Genomic DNA, 9,290 nt, shown 5'->3' on the forward strand with positions numbered 1-9,290 from the left:
GAGTCTCTCAGGAGGCTTCACGTGTCTTGAGGATTTTCTGATTGATTGTCCTTGAATCTGAGTTGTTGCCTCAGATGATTGGTTCTCAGCTGTGTGATCAGGTTGTTCAACGGTATCAGTCTCTTGACCTGCTGTGGCTGGTCCCATGAGAAGATCTCGACGATTTCTTCTCAGAACAGCACCCTCATCTGTCTGAATGGTGTATGATCTTGGTTGAACTTCACTCAGGACAGTTCCCTTCTGAGTCCATGTGTTTGTCTTGTCTTTGAACCTTACTTGGTCACCAGTGTGGAGTTCAGGTAGGTTTTGTGTTCCTCTGTCATAGTAGTACTTTTGCTTTTCTTTCTGTTGTTCTTTGAACTTCCTCACTTTCTCCCCCTCTTTTGTTTTCAGGAGGTTCTCCGGGATGGGTAGGTTTGACCTTAGCCGACGTCCCATAAGGAGTTGGGCTGGTGACATACCACACTCGAGCGGCGTTGTGCGGTATACAAGCATGCTCTGGTAGAAGTCAGTACCACTGTCTTTTGCCTTGTACTTCAGTCTTTTCACTGTGTTTGCGGGCTCTCCTGGGTCAACAGCTCTGGACAACGTGTCTGCTGTATACATCAGCTTACCCGGTGTGTACGCAACATTCAGTTCATCATAGACTGTCTCTCCTTCGCTTTCCACAACGAGGACTCTCTTTACCAGGTTCAGTCTCTCACAGGCTTTTAAACCTAGTATGGCTTGCACCTCCTTTGGCACCACGATTAATGCTAGCGTGTGCTCTCTGTCCTTGTGTGTTACTTTGACAATGCATCTTCCTTTCACTGGTATATCAGTACCTGAGTATCCTGTCACTTTCACTTTTATTCCATGTATCTTTGGTCTGGGTCTAATTTTCTTAAAATCAGTCTCTGATATCACATTAACTTGTGCTCCAGTATCCAATTTAAATGGAATATGTATGTCATTCACTTTTAGTGTCAACATCCAGTCTCTTTCTTCTTTTTTGTTTTCAGACACAACATCTACATTGAACTCCTCTATCCCGCTTTCATCTACTGCATGGACCTTGCTTTGTTGCGCTTGGTTCTTGCAGCAACGGGCATAATGGTTGTTTTTGTTGCAACTATTGCATTTTTTACCATATGCTGGACACTCTTTTGGTGTATGCTGTGTACCGCATCGACTACATGACTTTCGATTGTCCCTTTCATTTTCGTTCGCTGGCCACGCCTCTTTTTTCACATTGGCGCTCGTTTTGTTAAATGGTTTGTATCCGTTCTTTCTCACTGCATCCACGTTGCAGCTATTGTCACTGAACAGCTACTTTGCCTGCGACTTCACAGTCTCTGTAGCCCTACACAGTGCTATGGCTTTTCCCAGGTCTAGATCTTGCTCTCTTAGCAGTCTTTCCCTTAGACCATTATCTGGAATACCACACACCAGTCTGTCTTTTATCAGCGAGTCTGTCAGTCCCCCAAATTCACACGATTTGCTTCTGTTTCTCAGTTCAGTCACATACTGATCAATAGTCTCACCCGTTTTCTGTACACATGTGAAAAATCTGTGCCTCTCAAACGTCACGTTACGTTTAGGTATGCAGTAGGCCTCAAACTGTTCCATTATTTTATCTAGCTTCATTTTGTCTCCATTAGCAGCGAATGTGAAGTTATTATACACCTCCAGCGCGTCACCACCCACGACATGTAAGAACAGTGACGATTTCCTTTCATTACTTTTCTCGGCAGCTCCGATTGCTGATAAATACAACCCCAAACGTTGTTTGAACCTCCTCCAATTTTCAGCCACATTACCTGTCAACTGAAGCGTCGCCGGTGGGAGTAAACCTTCCATTTTTCACTTCGTTAGCTATTCTCCAATGGTAAGCAACGATGTTCACTTTTGGCTTGCTAATTTGTGGAGAGCTGATTTCACTTTAGATTTTTCCTCTTCATCTCTTTCAATCACTTCTGACACCATGTATTGATTTCTTTGTGGGTTCAATGACGAGACATTTATGAAAGAGAATGAGTTTTAATCTAAAGTCTGTTCAACTCTTTATACAGCATTTCAGGAGACACCCTGCTAGTGATCCATCTAGAACGAAACTGAAACTAAACTCCACTGCCTTGCTTGTCTCGGTCACATGACCTCTGCTGGTCAGGCACAAGCAATCAATACCTGCAATCATGCTGCTAAGGCATCATAATCGAACAGGCAAATACCATCTCTATTTGCTGATATCATTACATCTCTCTCTCTCTGTCTCTCTCTCTCTGTCTCTCTCTCTCTCTGTCTCTCTCTCTGTCTCTCTCTCTGTCTCTCTCTGTCTCTGTCTCTCTCTCTCTGTCTCTCTCTGTCGCTCTCTGTCTCTCTCTCTGTCTCTCTCTCTCTCTGTCTCTCTCTGTGTCTCTGTCTTTCTCTGTCTCTCTCTCTCTGTCTCTGTCTCTCTCTCTCTTGCTCTCTCTCTGTCTCTCTCTCGCTCTCTCTTGCTCTCTCTCTGTCTCTCTCTCTCTCTCTGTCCAATTCCAATTTCCAATTCCAATTAAAATGCTTTATTGGCATGAAAGTTTACAGAGAACCATATTGCCAAAGCTTACATAGCAAAAAGGTACAGTTTTCCAACATTCTGTAGGTGTCAATCGATTTGACATTTGTTGGGTACATACAATATTACTTTTAAACAATATTAATTTTAAACAGTCTTTGTACTTCATTTGGTACGTTCAATATTAATTTTAAACAGTCTTAATTTTAAACAGTCCTCAGGTTGTGACATGTTGTTACATATTTGGCCCCAAGGTATGGTCTGTCTCCTTCTCCTAGGACTAATCTCAATTTTGACAGATCATCCAATTCCTTGAAATCTGGGGTTGTTTGGCTTAGCTTGTTGAATAATATGTTTCTTGATGTGTTGAATTTTTCGCATTTTAGGAGGAAATGCATTTCTGTTTCAACCTCGCCAGCCAGACATTGATCGCATATTCTATTCTCTCTAGGCTGCCAGGATTTCTTGTATCTGCCTTTTTCAATTTCCAGTTGGTGGTCGCTTAGTCTGTACCTGGTGAGGGTCTGTCTCTGTTTTGTGTCTCTGATGGTCGTGAGGTAGTCTGCCAGTTTATATTCTCTTTTTAGGGCCCGGTAACATTCTAATCTGCTTTGGCTTTCGGTTATTTGGTTCCAATGTTCCAGGTAGGTTTCTTTGCATTTTTTAATGATTTGGTTCACTCGGATTGGTGTTTGGACGGCTGTGTTGGTCTGGGGCTGGTCAGGGTCCGGCTGAGTACTTAGTTTCCGTAGCAGCTGACTCAGGGGACTCTTTTCTGGGTTTAGCTCTTGGGTCTGAAAGGCTTTGAAATGAAGGGTGTCTGGGGAGCTAGATTTGAGGTGATTTAGGAAGTTTAGTGCTCGTTTTTGGATGTTTATTATCAGTGGGTATCTGCCTAGTTCGGCTCTGCATGCATTTGTTGGCGTTTTTCTTTGGGTGCGAAGGATGCTTCGGCAGAATTCTGCATGTAGGGCTTCTATTGTATGTTTTTCCCATTTAGTGTAGCTTTGGTGATTTAGCGGGCCCCATACTTCACTACCGTACAGTGCAATGGGCAGGATTATGCTGTCAAATATTTTGAGCCAGATTTTGATTGGGATTTGGATGTTGTAGAATTTTCTTTTTATTGCATATAGGGCTCTTCGGGCTTTTTCTTTTAGTGCATTCACTGCTATGCTGAAGCTCCCTGATGCTGTAATAGTTAGACCAAGGTAGGTGTAGCTCATAGTGTGTCCTATAGTGATATCACTGAGGGTAAACTGGTATTTGTTTTCCTGACATCTGGGCCTTTTTTGAAAAATCATGATGTTGGTTTTCTTTAGATTTACTGTTAGAGCCCAATTTTGGCAGTATTTGTCGAGTAGGTCTAGTTGTTGCTGTAATCCCTGTTCTGTGGGAGACAGCAGAACTAGGTCGTCCGCATAGAACAGGGATTTCACTTCTCCATCCAGGAGACGGAGACCTGGTGACTCGCTTTGCTCCAGCATGTCTGCTAATTCATTTATGTATCTCTCTGTCTCTCTCTCTCTCTCTCTGTCTCTCTCGCTCTGTCTCTCTCTCTGTCTCTCTCTCTGTCTCTCTCTCTGTCTGTCTCTCTCTGTCTCTCTCGCTGTCTCTCTCTCTCTCTGTCTCTCTCTCTCTCTCTCTCTGCCTCTCTCTGTCTGTCTCTCTCTCTCTGTCTCTCTCTCTGTCTCTCTCTCTCTCTGTCTCTCTCTCTCTGTCTCTGTCTCTCTCTCTCTGTCTCTCTGTCTCTCTGTCTCTCTCTCTCTCTCTCTCTCTCTCTCTGTCTCTCTCTCTGTCTCTCTCTCTCTCTCTGTCTCTCTCTCTCTGTCTCTGTCTCTCTTGCTCTCTCTCTGTCTCTCTCTCTCTTGCTCTCTCTCTGTCTCTCTCGCTCTGTCTCTGTCTCTCTCTCTCTCGCTCTCTGTCTCTCTCTGTCTCTCTCTCTGTCTCTCTCTCTCCGTCTCTCTGTCTCTCTCTGTCTCTCTCTCTGTCTCTCTCTGTCTCTCTCTCTCTGTCTCTCTCTCTCTGTCTCTCTCTCTCTCTGTCTATCTCTGTCTCTCTCTGTCTCTCTCTCTCTCTCTCTCTGTCTCTCTCAATTCAATTCAATTCAATTCAAATGCTTTATTGGCATGAAAGTTTACAGGGAACCATATTGCCAAAGCTTACATAACAAAAAGTACAATTTTCCAACATTCTGTCGGTGTCAAACAATTTTGACCTTCGTTGGGTACATACAATATTAGTTTAAACAATATTAATTTAAACAGTCGTTGAACATCGTTGGGTACATTCAGTATTAATTTTAGACAGTCCTCAGGTTGTGACATGTTGTTACATATTTGGCACCAAGGTATGGTCTGTCTCCTTCTCCAAGGACTAATCTTAATTTTGACAGGTCATCCAATTCTTTGAAATCAGGGGTTGTTTGGCTGAGCTTGTCAAATAATATGCTTCTTGTTGTGTTGAATTTTTCGCATTTTAGGAGGAAATGCATCTCTGTCTCAACCTCGCCGGCCAGACATTGATCACATATTCTATTCTCTCTAGGCTGCCAGGATTTCTTGTATCTTCCTTTTTCAATTGCCAGTTGGCGGTCGCTTAGTCTGTACCTGGTGAGGGTCTGTCTCTGTTTTGTGTCTGATGGTCGAGAGATAGTCTGCCAGTTTATATTCTCTTTTTAGGGCCCAGTAACATTCTAATCTGCTTTGGCTTTTGGTTATTTCGTTCCAATGTTCCAGGTAGGTTTCTTTGCATTGTTTAATGATTTGGTTCACTCGGATTGGTGTTTGGACGGCAGTGTTGGTCTGGGACTGGTCAGGGTCCGGCTGAGTAGGAGTACTTAGTTTCAGTAGCAGCTGACTCAGGGACTCTTTTCTGGGTTTAGCTCTTGGGTCTGGAAGGCTTTAAAATGAAGGGTGTCTGGGGAGCTAGATTTGAGGTGATTTAGGAAGTTTAGTGCTCTTTTTTGGATGTTTATTATCAGTGGGTATCTGCCTAGTTCGGCTCTGCATGCATTTGTTGGTGTTTTCCTTTGGATGCGAAGAATGCTTCGGCAAAATTCTGCATGTAGGGCTTCTATTGTGTGTTTTTCCCATTTAGTGTAGCTATGGTGTTTGAGCGGGCCCCATACTTCACTACCGTACAGCGCAATGGGCAGGATTATGCTGTCAAATATTTTGAGCCAGATTTTGATTGGGATTTGGATGTTGTAGAATTTTCTTTTTATTGCATATAGGGCTCTTTGGGCTTTTTCTTTTAGTGCATTCACTGCTATGCTGAAGCTCCCTGATGCTGTAATGGTTAGACCAAGGTAAGTGTAGCTCATAGTGTGTCCTATGATGGTATCACTGAGAGTAAACTGGTATTTGTTTTCCTGACACCTGGGCCTTTTTTGAAAAATCATGATGTTGGTTTTCTTTAGATTTACTGTTAGGGCCCAATTTTGGCAGTATTTTTCGAGCAGGTCTAATTGTTGCTGTAATCCCTGTTCTGTGGGAGACAGCAGAACCAGGTCGTCCGCATAGAACAGGGATTTCACTTCTCCATCCAGGAGACAGAGACCCGGTGACTTGCTTTGCTCCAGCATGTCTGCTAATTCATTTATGTATATGTTGAACAGGGTCAGGCTCAAATTGCAGCCCTGCCGGATGCCTCTCCTCTGGGTGAAGAAACCGGTGCGTTTGCCTCCAATTTTGACACCGCATTTATTTTTCAGATACATCGATTTAATAAGGTCATAAACTTTGCCCCCTATTCCGCACTGAAGAAGTTTATAATAGAGCCCTTCGTGCCAGATAGAGTCAAAGGCTTTCTTGAAGTCAATGAAACAAGCGAATATTTTCCCATTTTTTGTTTGGTGTATATGTTTTTCAATGAGAGTGTGAAGGGTATAGATATGGTCGGTGGTGCGGTGTTTTGGAAGAAAGCCTATTTGATTGTTTCTAAGGATATTATGTTTGTTAAGAAAATCCAGTAATCTACTATTTAGAATACTGCAGAATAACTTCCCTAGACAACTGTTGACACAGATGCCGTGGTAGTTATTTGGGTCTGATTTGTTTCCACTTTTATATATGGGAGAGATGAGTCCTTGGCACCAGATATCGGGAAAACAGCCTGAGCGTAATATGATGTTGAATAACTTGAGTACAGCACCCTGCATCTCCATATTGCTGAACTTGAGCATTTCATTTTTGATGTTGTCTGGACCACAGGCTTTCTTTAGGTGGAGAGATTTTGTTTTTGTGGCTAGTTCTTTCCATGTGATTGGGGAGTCTAGAGGGTTTTGGTTGTCTTTAATTGTTGCTTCTAATGTGTGGAGTTTTTCTGTGACATGATGTTGACTTGGGTTTGTTTCGTTTATTGGGATGTCTTTGTAGAGGTTTTCAAAATGTGTTCTCCAGATGTCTCCATCTTGGATTGGTAATGCATGCAATTGTGTTGTACTCAGGTTATTCCACATATCCCAGAATTGATTTGGATTAATGGAGTTTTCAATTTCTTCGAGTATTTTGTGGGTATAATTTTGTGTTTTGTTCCTAATGGTGTGTTTATATCTTTTGAGGGTCTCATTGTATCTAATACGTAGGTCTGGATTGTTTGGTTGGCGATGCTTTTGGTTTGATATTTTTCTCAGGTCTTTTCTGGCATTTTTGCATTCGTGGTCAAACCATTTCTCAGTTTTATTTTGTCTTTTGTAACGTTTCCTCTTCTGTTTCACAAGGTCGGCTTTTACAGCTGTCTCATGGAAGATCATATTTATATCATCTATGGCCATGTTTACACCATCTCTGGTGATCTCATATAGATTTTCTTTAAATTTTGATATTTTACTTGTGAGATCAGGTGAATTTAGTGCTGTGATGAATTTATCTCCACTGTCTGGGGCCCATCTGTATGTCTGGTTTATTTTATGGAGCTTACTGGGTTCCTTTTTTGTGTCTGCAGTTTGGGCAGAAAGTTTAAGGTACACATTTATTTGGTTATGGTCTGAGAGGGGGGATTGCTGCCTGACAGTGAATGCGTTGATATCGCAGGGGTCCAGGTCAGTGATTGTATAATCTACCACACTAGACCCAAGAGTTGAGGATTATGTGAGTCTCCCTAAGGAGTCCCCTCTGAACCTACCGTTAACTATGTACAGGCCTAAGGCTCGGCAGAGTTGCACTACCTCCCTACCGCTTTTATTTATTTCACAGTCAAGGTTGTTCCGATTTGCGATGGCTGGTGTGACATATAAAGGGGTCTGGCCAAACACATGGTTGTTGCCCTGTGGGTCTATGAAGTCGGGTTCACATCCGGTCCTTGCATTTAGGTCTCTCTCTCTCTGTCTCTCTCAATTCAATTCAATTTCAATTCAAATGCTTTATTGGCATGAAAGTTTACAAGGAACCATATTGCCAAAGTTTACATAACAAAAAGTACAGTTTTCCAACATTCTGTAGGTGTCAAACAATTTTGACCTTCGTTGGGTACATACAATATTAGTTTAAACAATATTAATTTAAACAGTCGTTGAACATCGTTGGGTACATTCAGTATTAATTTTAAACAGTCCTCAGGTTGTGACATATTGTTTCATATTTGGCACCAAGGTATGGTCTGTCTCCTTCTCCCAGGACTAATCTTAATTTTGACAGGTCATCCAATTCTTTGAAATCAGGGGTTGTTTGGCTGAGCTTGTCAAATAATATGTTTCTTGTTGTGTTGAATTTTTCGCATTTTAGGAGGAAATGCATCTCTGTCTCAACCTCGCCGGCCAGACATTGATCACATATTCTATTCTCTCTAGGCTGCCAGGATTTCTTGTATCTTCCTTTTTCAATTGCCAGTTGGTGGTCGCTTAGTCTGTACCTGGTGAGGGTCTGTCTCTGTTTTGTGTCTCTGATGGTCGAGAGATAGTCTGCCAGTTTATATTCTCTTTTTAGGGCCCGGTAACATTCTAATCTGCTTTGGCTTTTGGTTATTTTGTTCCAATGTTCCAGGTAGGTTCTTTGCATTGTTTAATGATTTGGTTCACTCGGATTGGTGTTTGGACGGCAGTGTTGGTCTGGGACTGGTCAGGGTCCGGCTGAGTAGGAGTACTTAGTTTCAGTAACAGCTGACTCAGGGGACTCTTTTCTGGGTTTAGCTCTTGGGTCTGGAAGGCTTTAAAATGAAGGGTGTCTGGGGAGCTAGATTTGAGGTGATTTAGGAAGTTTAGTGCTCGTTTTTGGATGTTTATTATCAGTGGGTATCTGCCTAGTTCGGCTCTGCATGCATTTGTTGGTGTTTTCCCTTGGGTGCGAAGAATGCTTCGGCAAAATTCTGCATGTAGGGCTTCTATTGTGTGTTTTTCCCATTTAGTGTAGCTATCTGTCTCTCTCTGTCTCTCTCTCTCTCTGTCTCTCTCTCTCTCTGTCTCTCTCTGTCTCTCTCTCTGTCTCTCTCTCTCTGTCTCTCTCTCTCTGTCTCTCTCTCTGTCTCTCTCTCTCTCTCTCTCTCTCTGTGTCTCTCTCTCTGTCTCTCTCTCTCTGTCTCTCTCTCTCTCTCTCTCTCTGTCTCTCTCTCTCTCTCTGTCTCTCTCTCCCTGTCTCTGTCTCTCTGTCTCTCTCTCTCTGTCTCTCTCTCTGTCTCTCTCTGTCTCTCTCTCTCTCTCTCTGTCTCTCTCTCTGTCTCTCTCTCTCTCTCTCTGTCTCTGTCTCTCTCTGTCTCTCTCTCTGTCTCTCTCTCTCTCTCTGTCTCTCTCTCTCTGTCTCTCTCTCTCTCTGTCAATTCA

The sequence above is a fragment of the Somniosus microcephalus genome, chromosome 4 (genome assembly GCF_052327205.1).
Source record: "Somniosus microcephalus isolate GS21.2 chromosome 4, FLI_Smic_1.0, whole genome shotgun sequence".
Classification (NCBI taxonomy): Eukaryota; Metazoa; Chordata; class Chondrichthyes; order Squaliformes; family Somniosidae; genus Somniosus; species Somniosus microcephalus.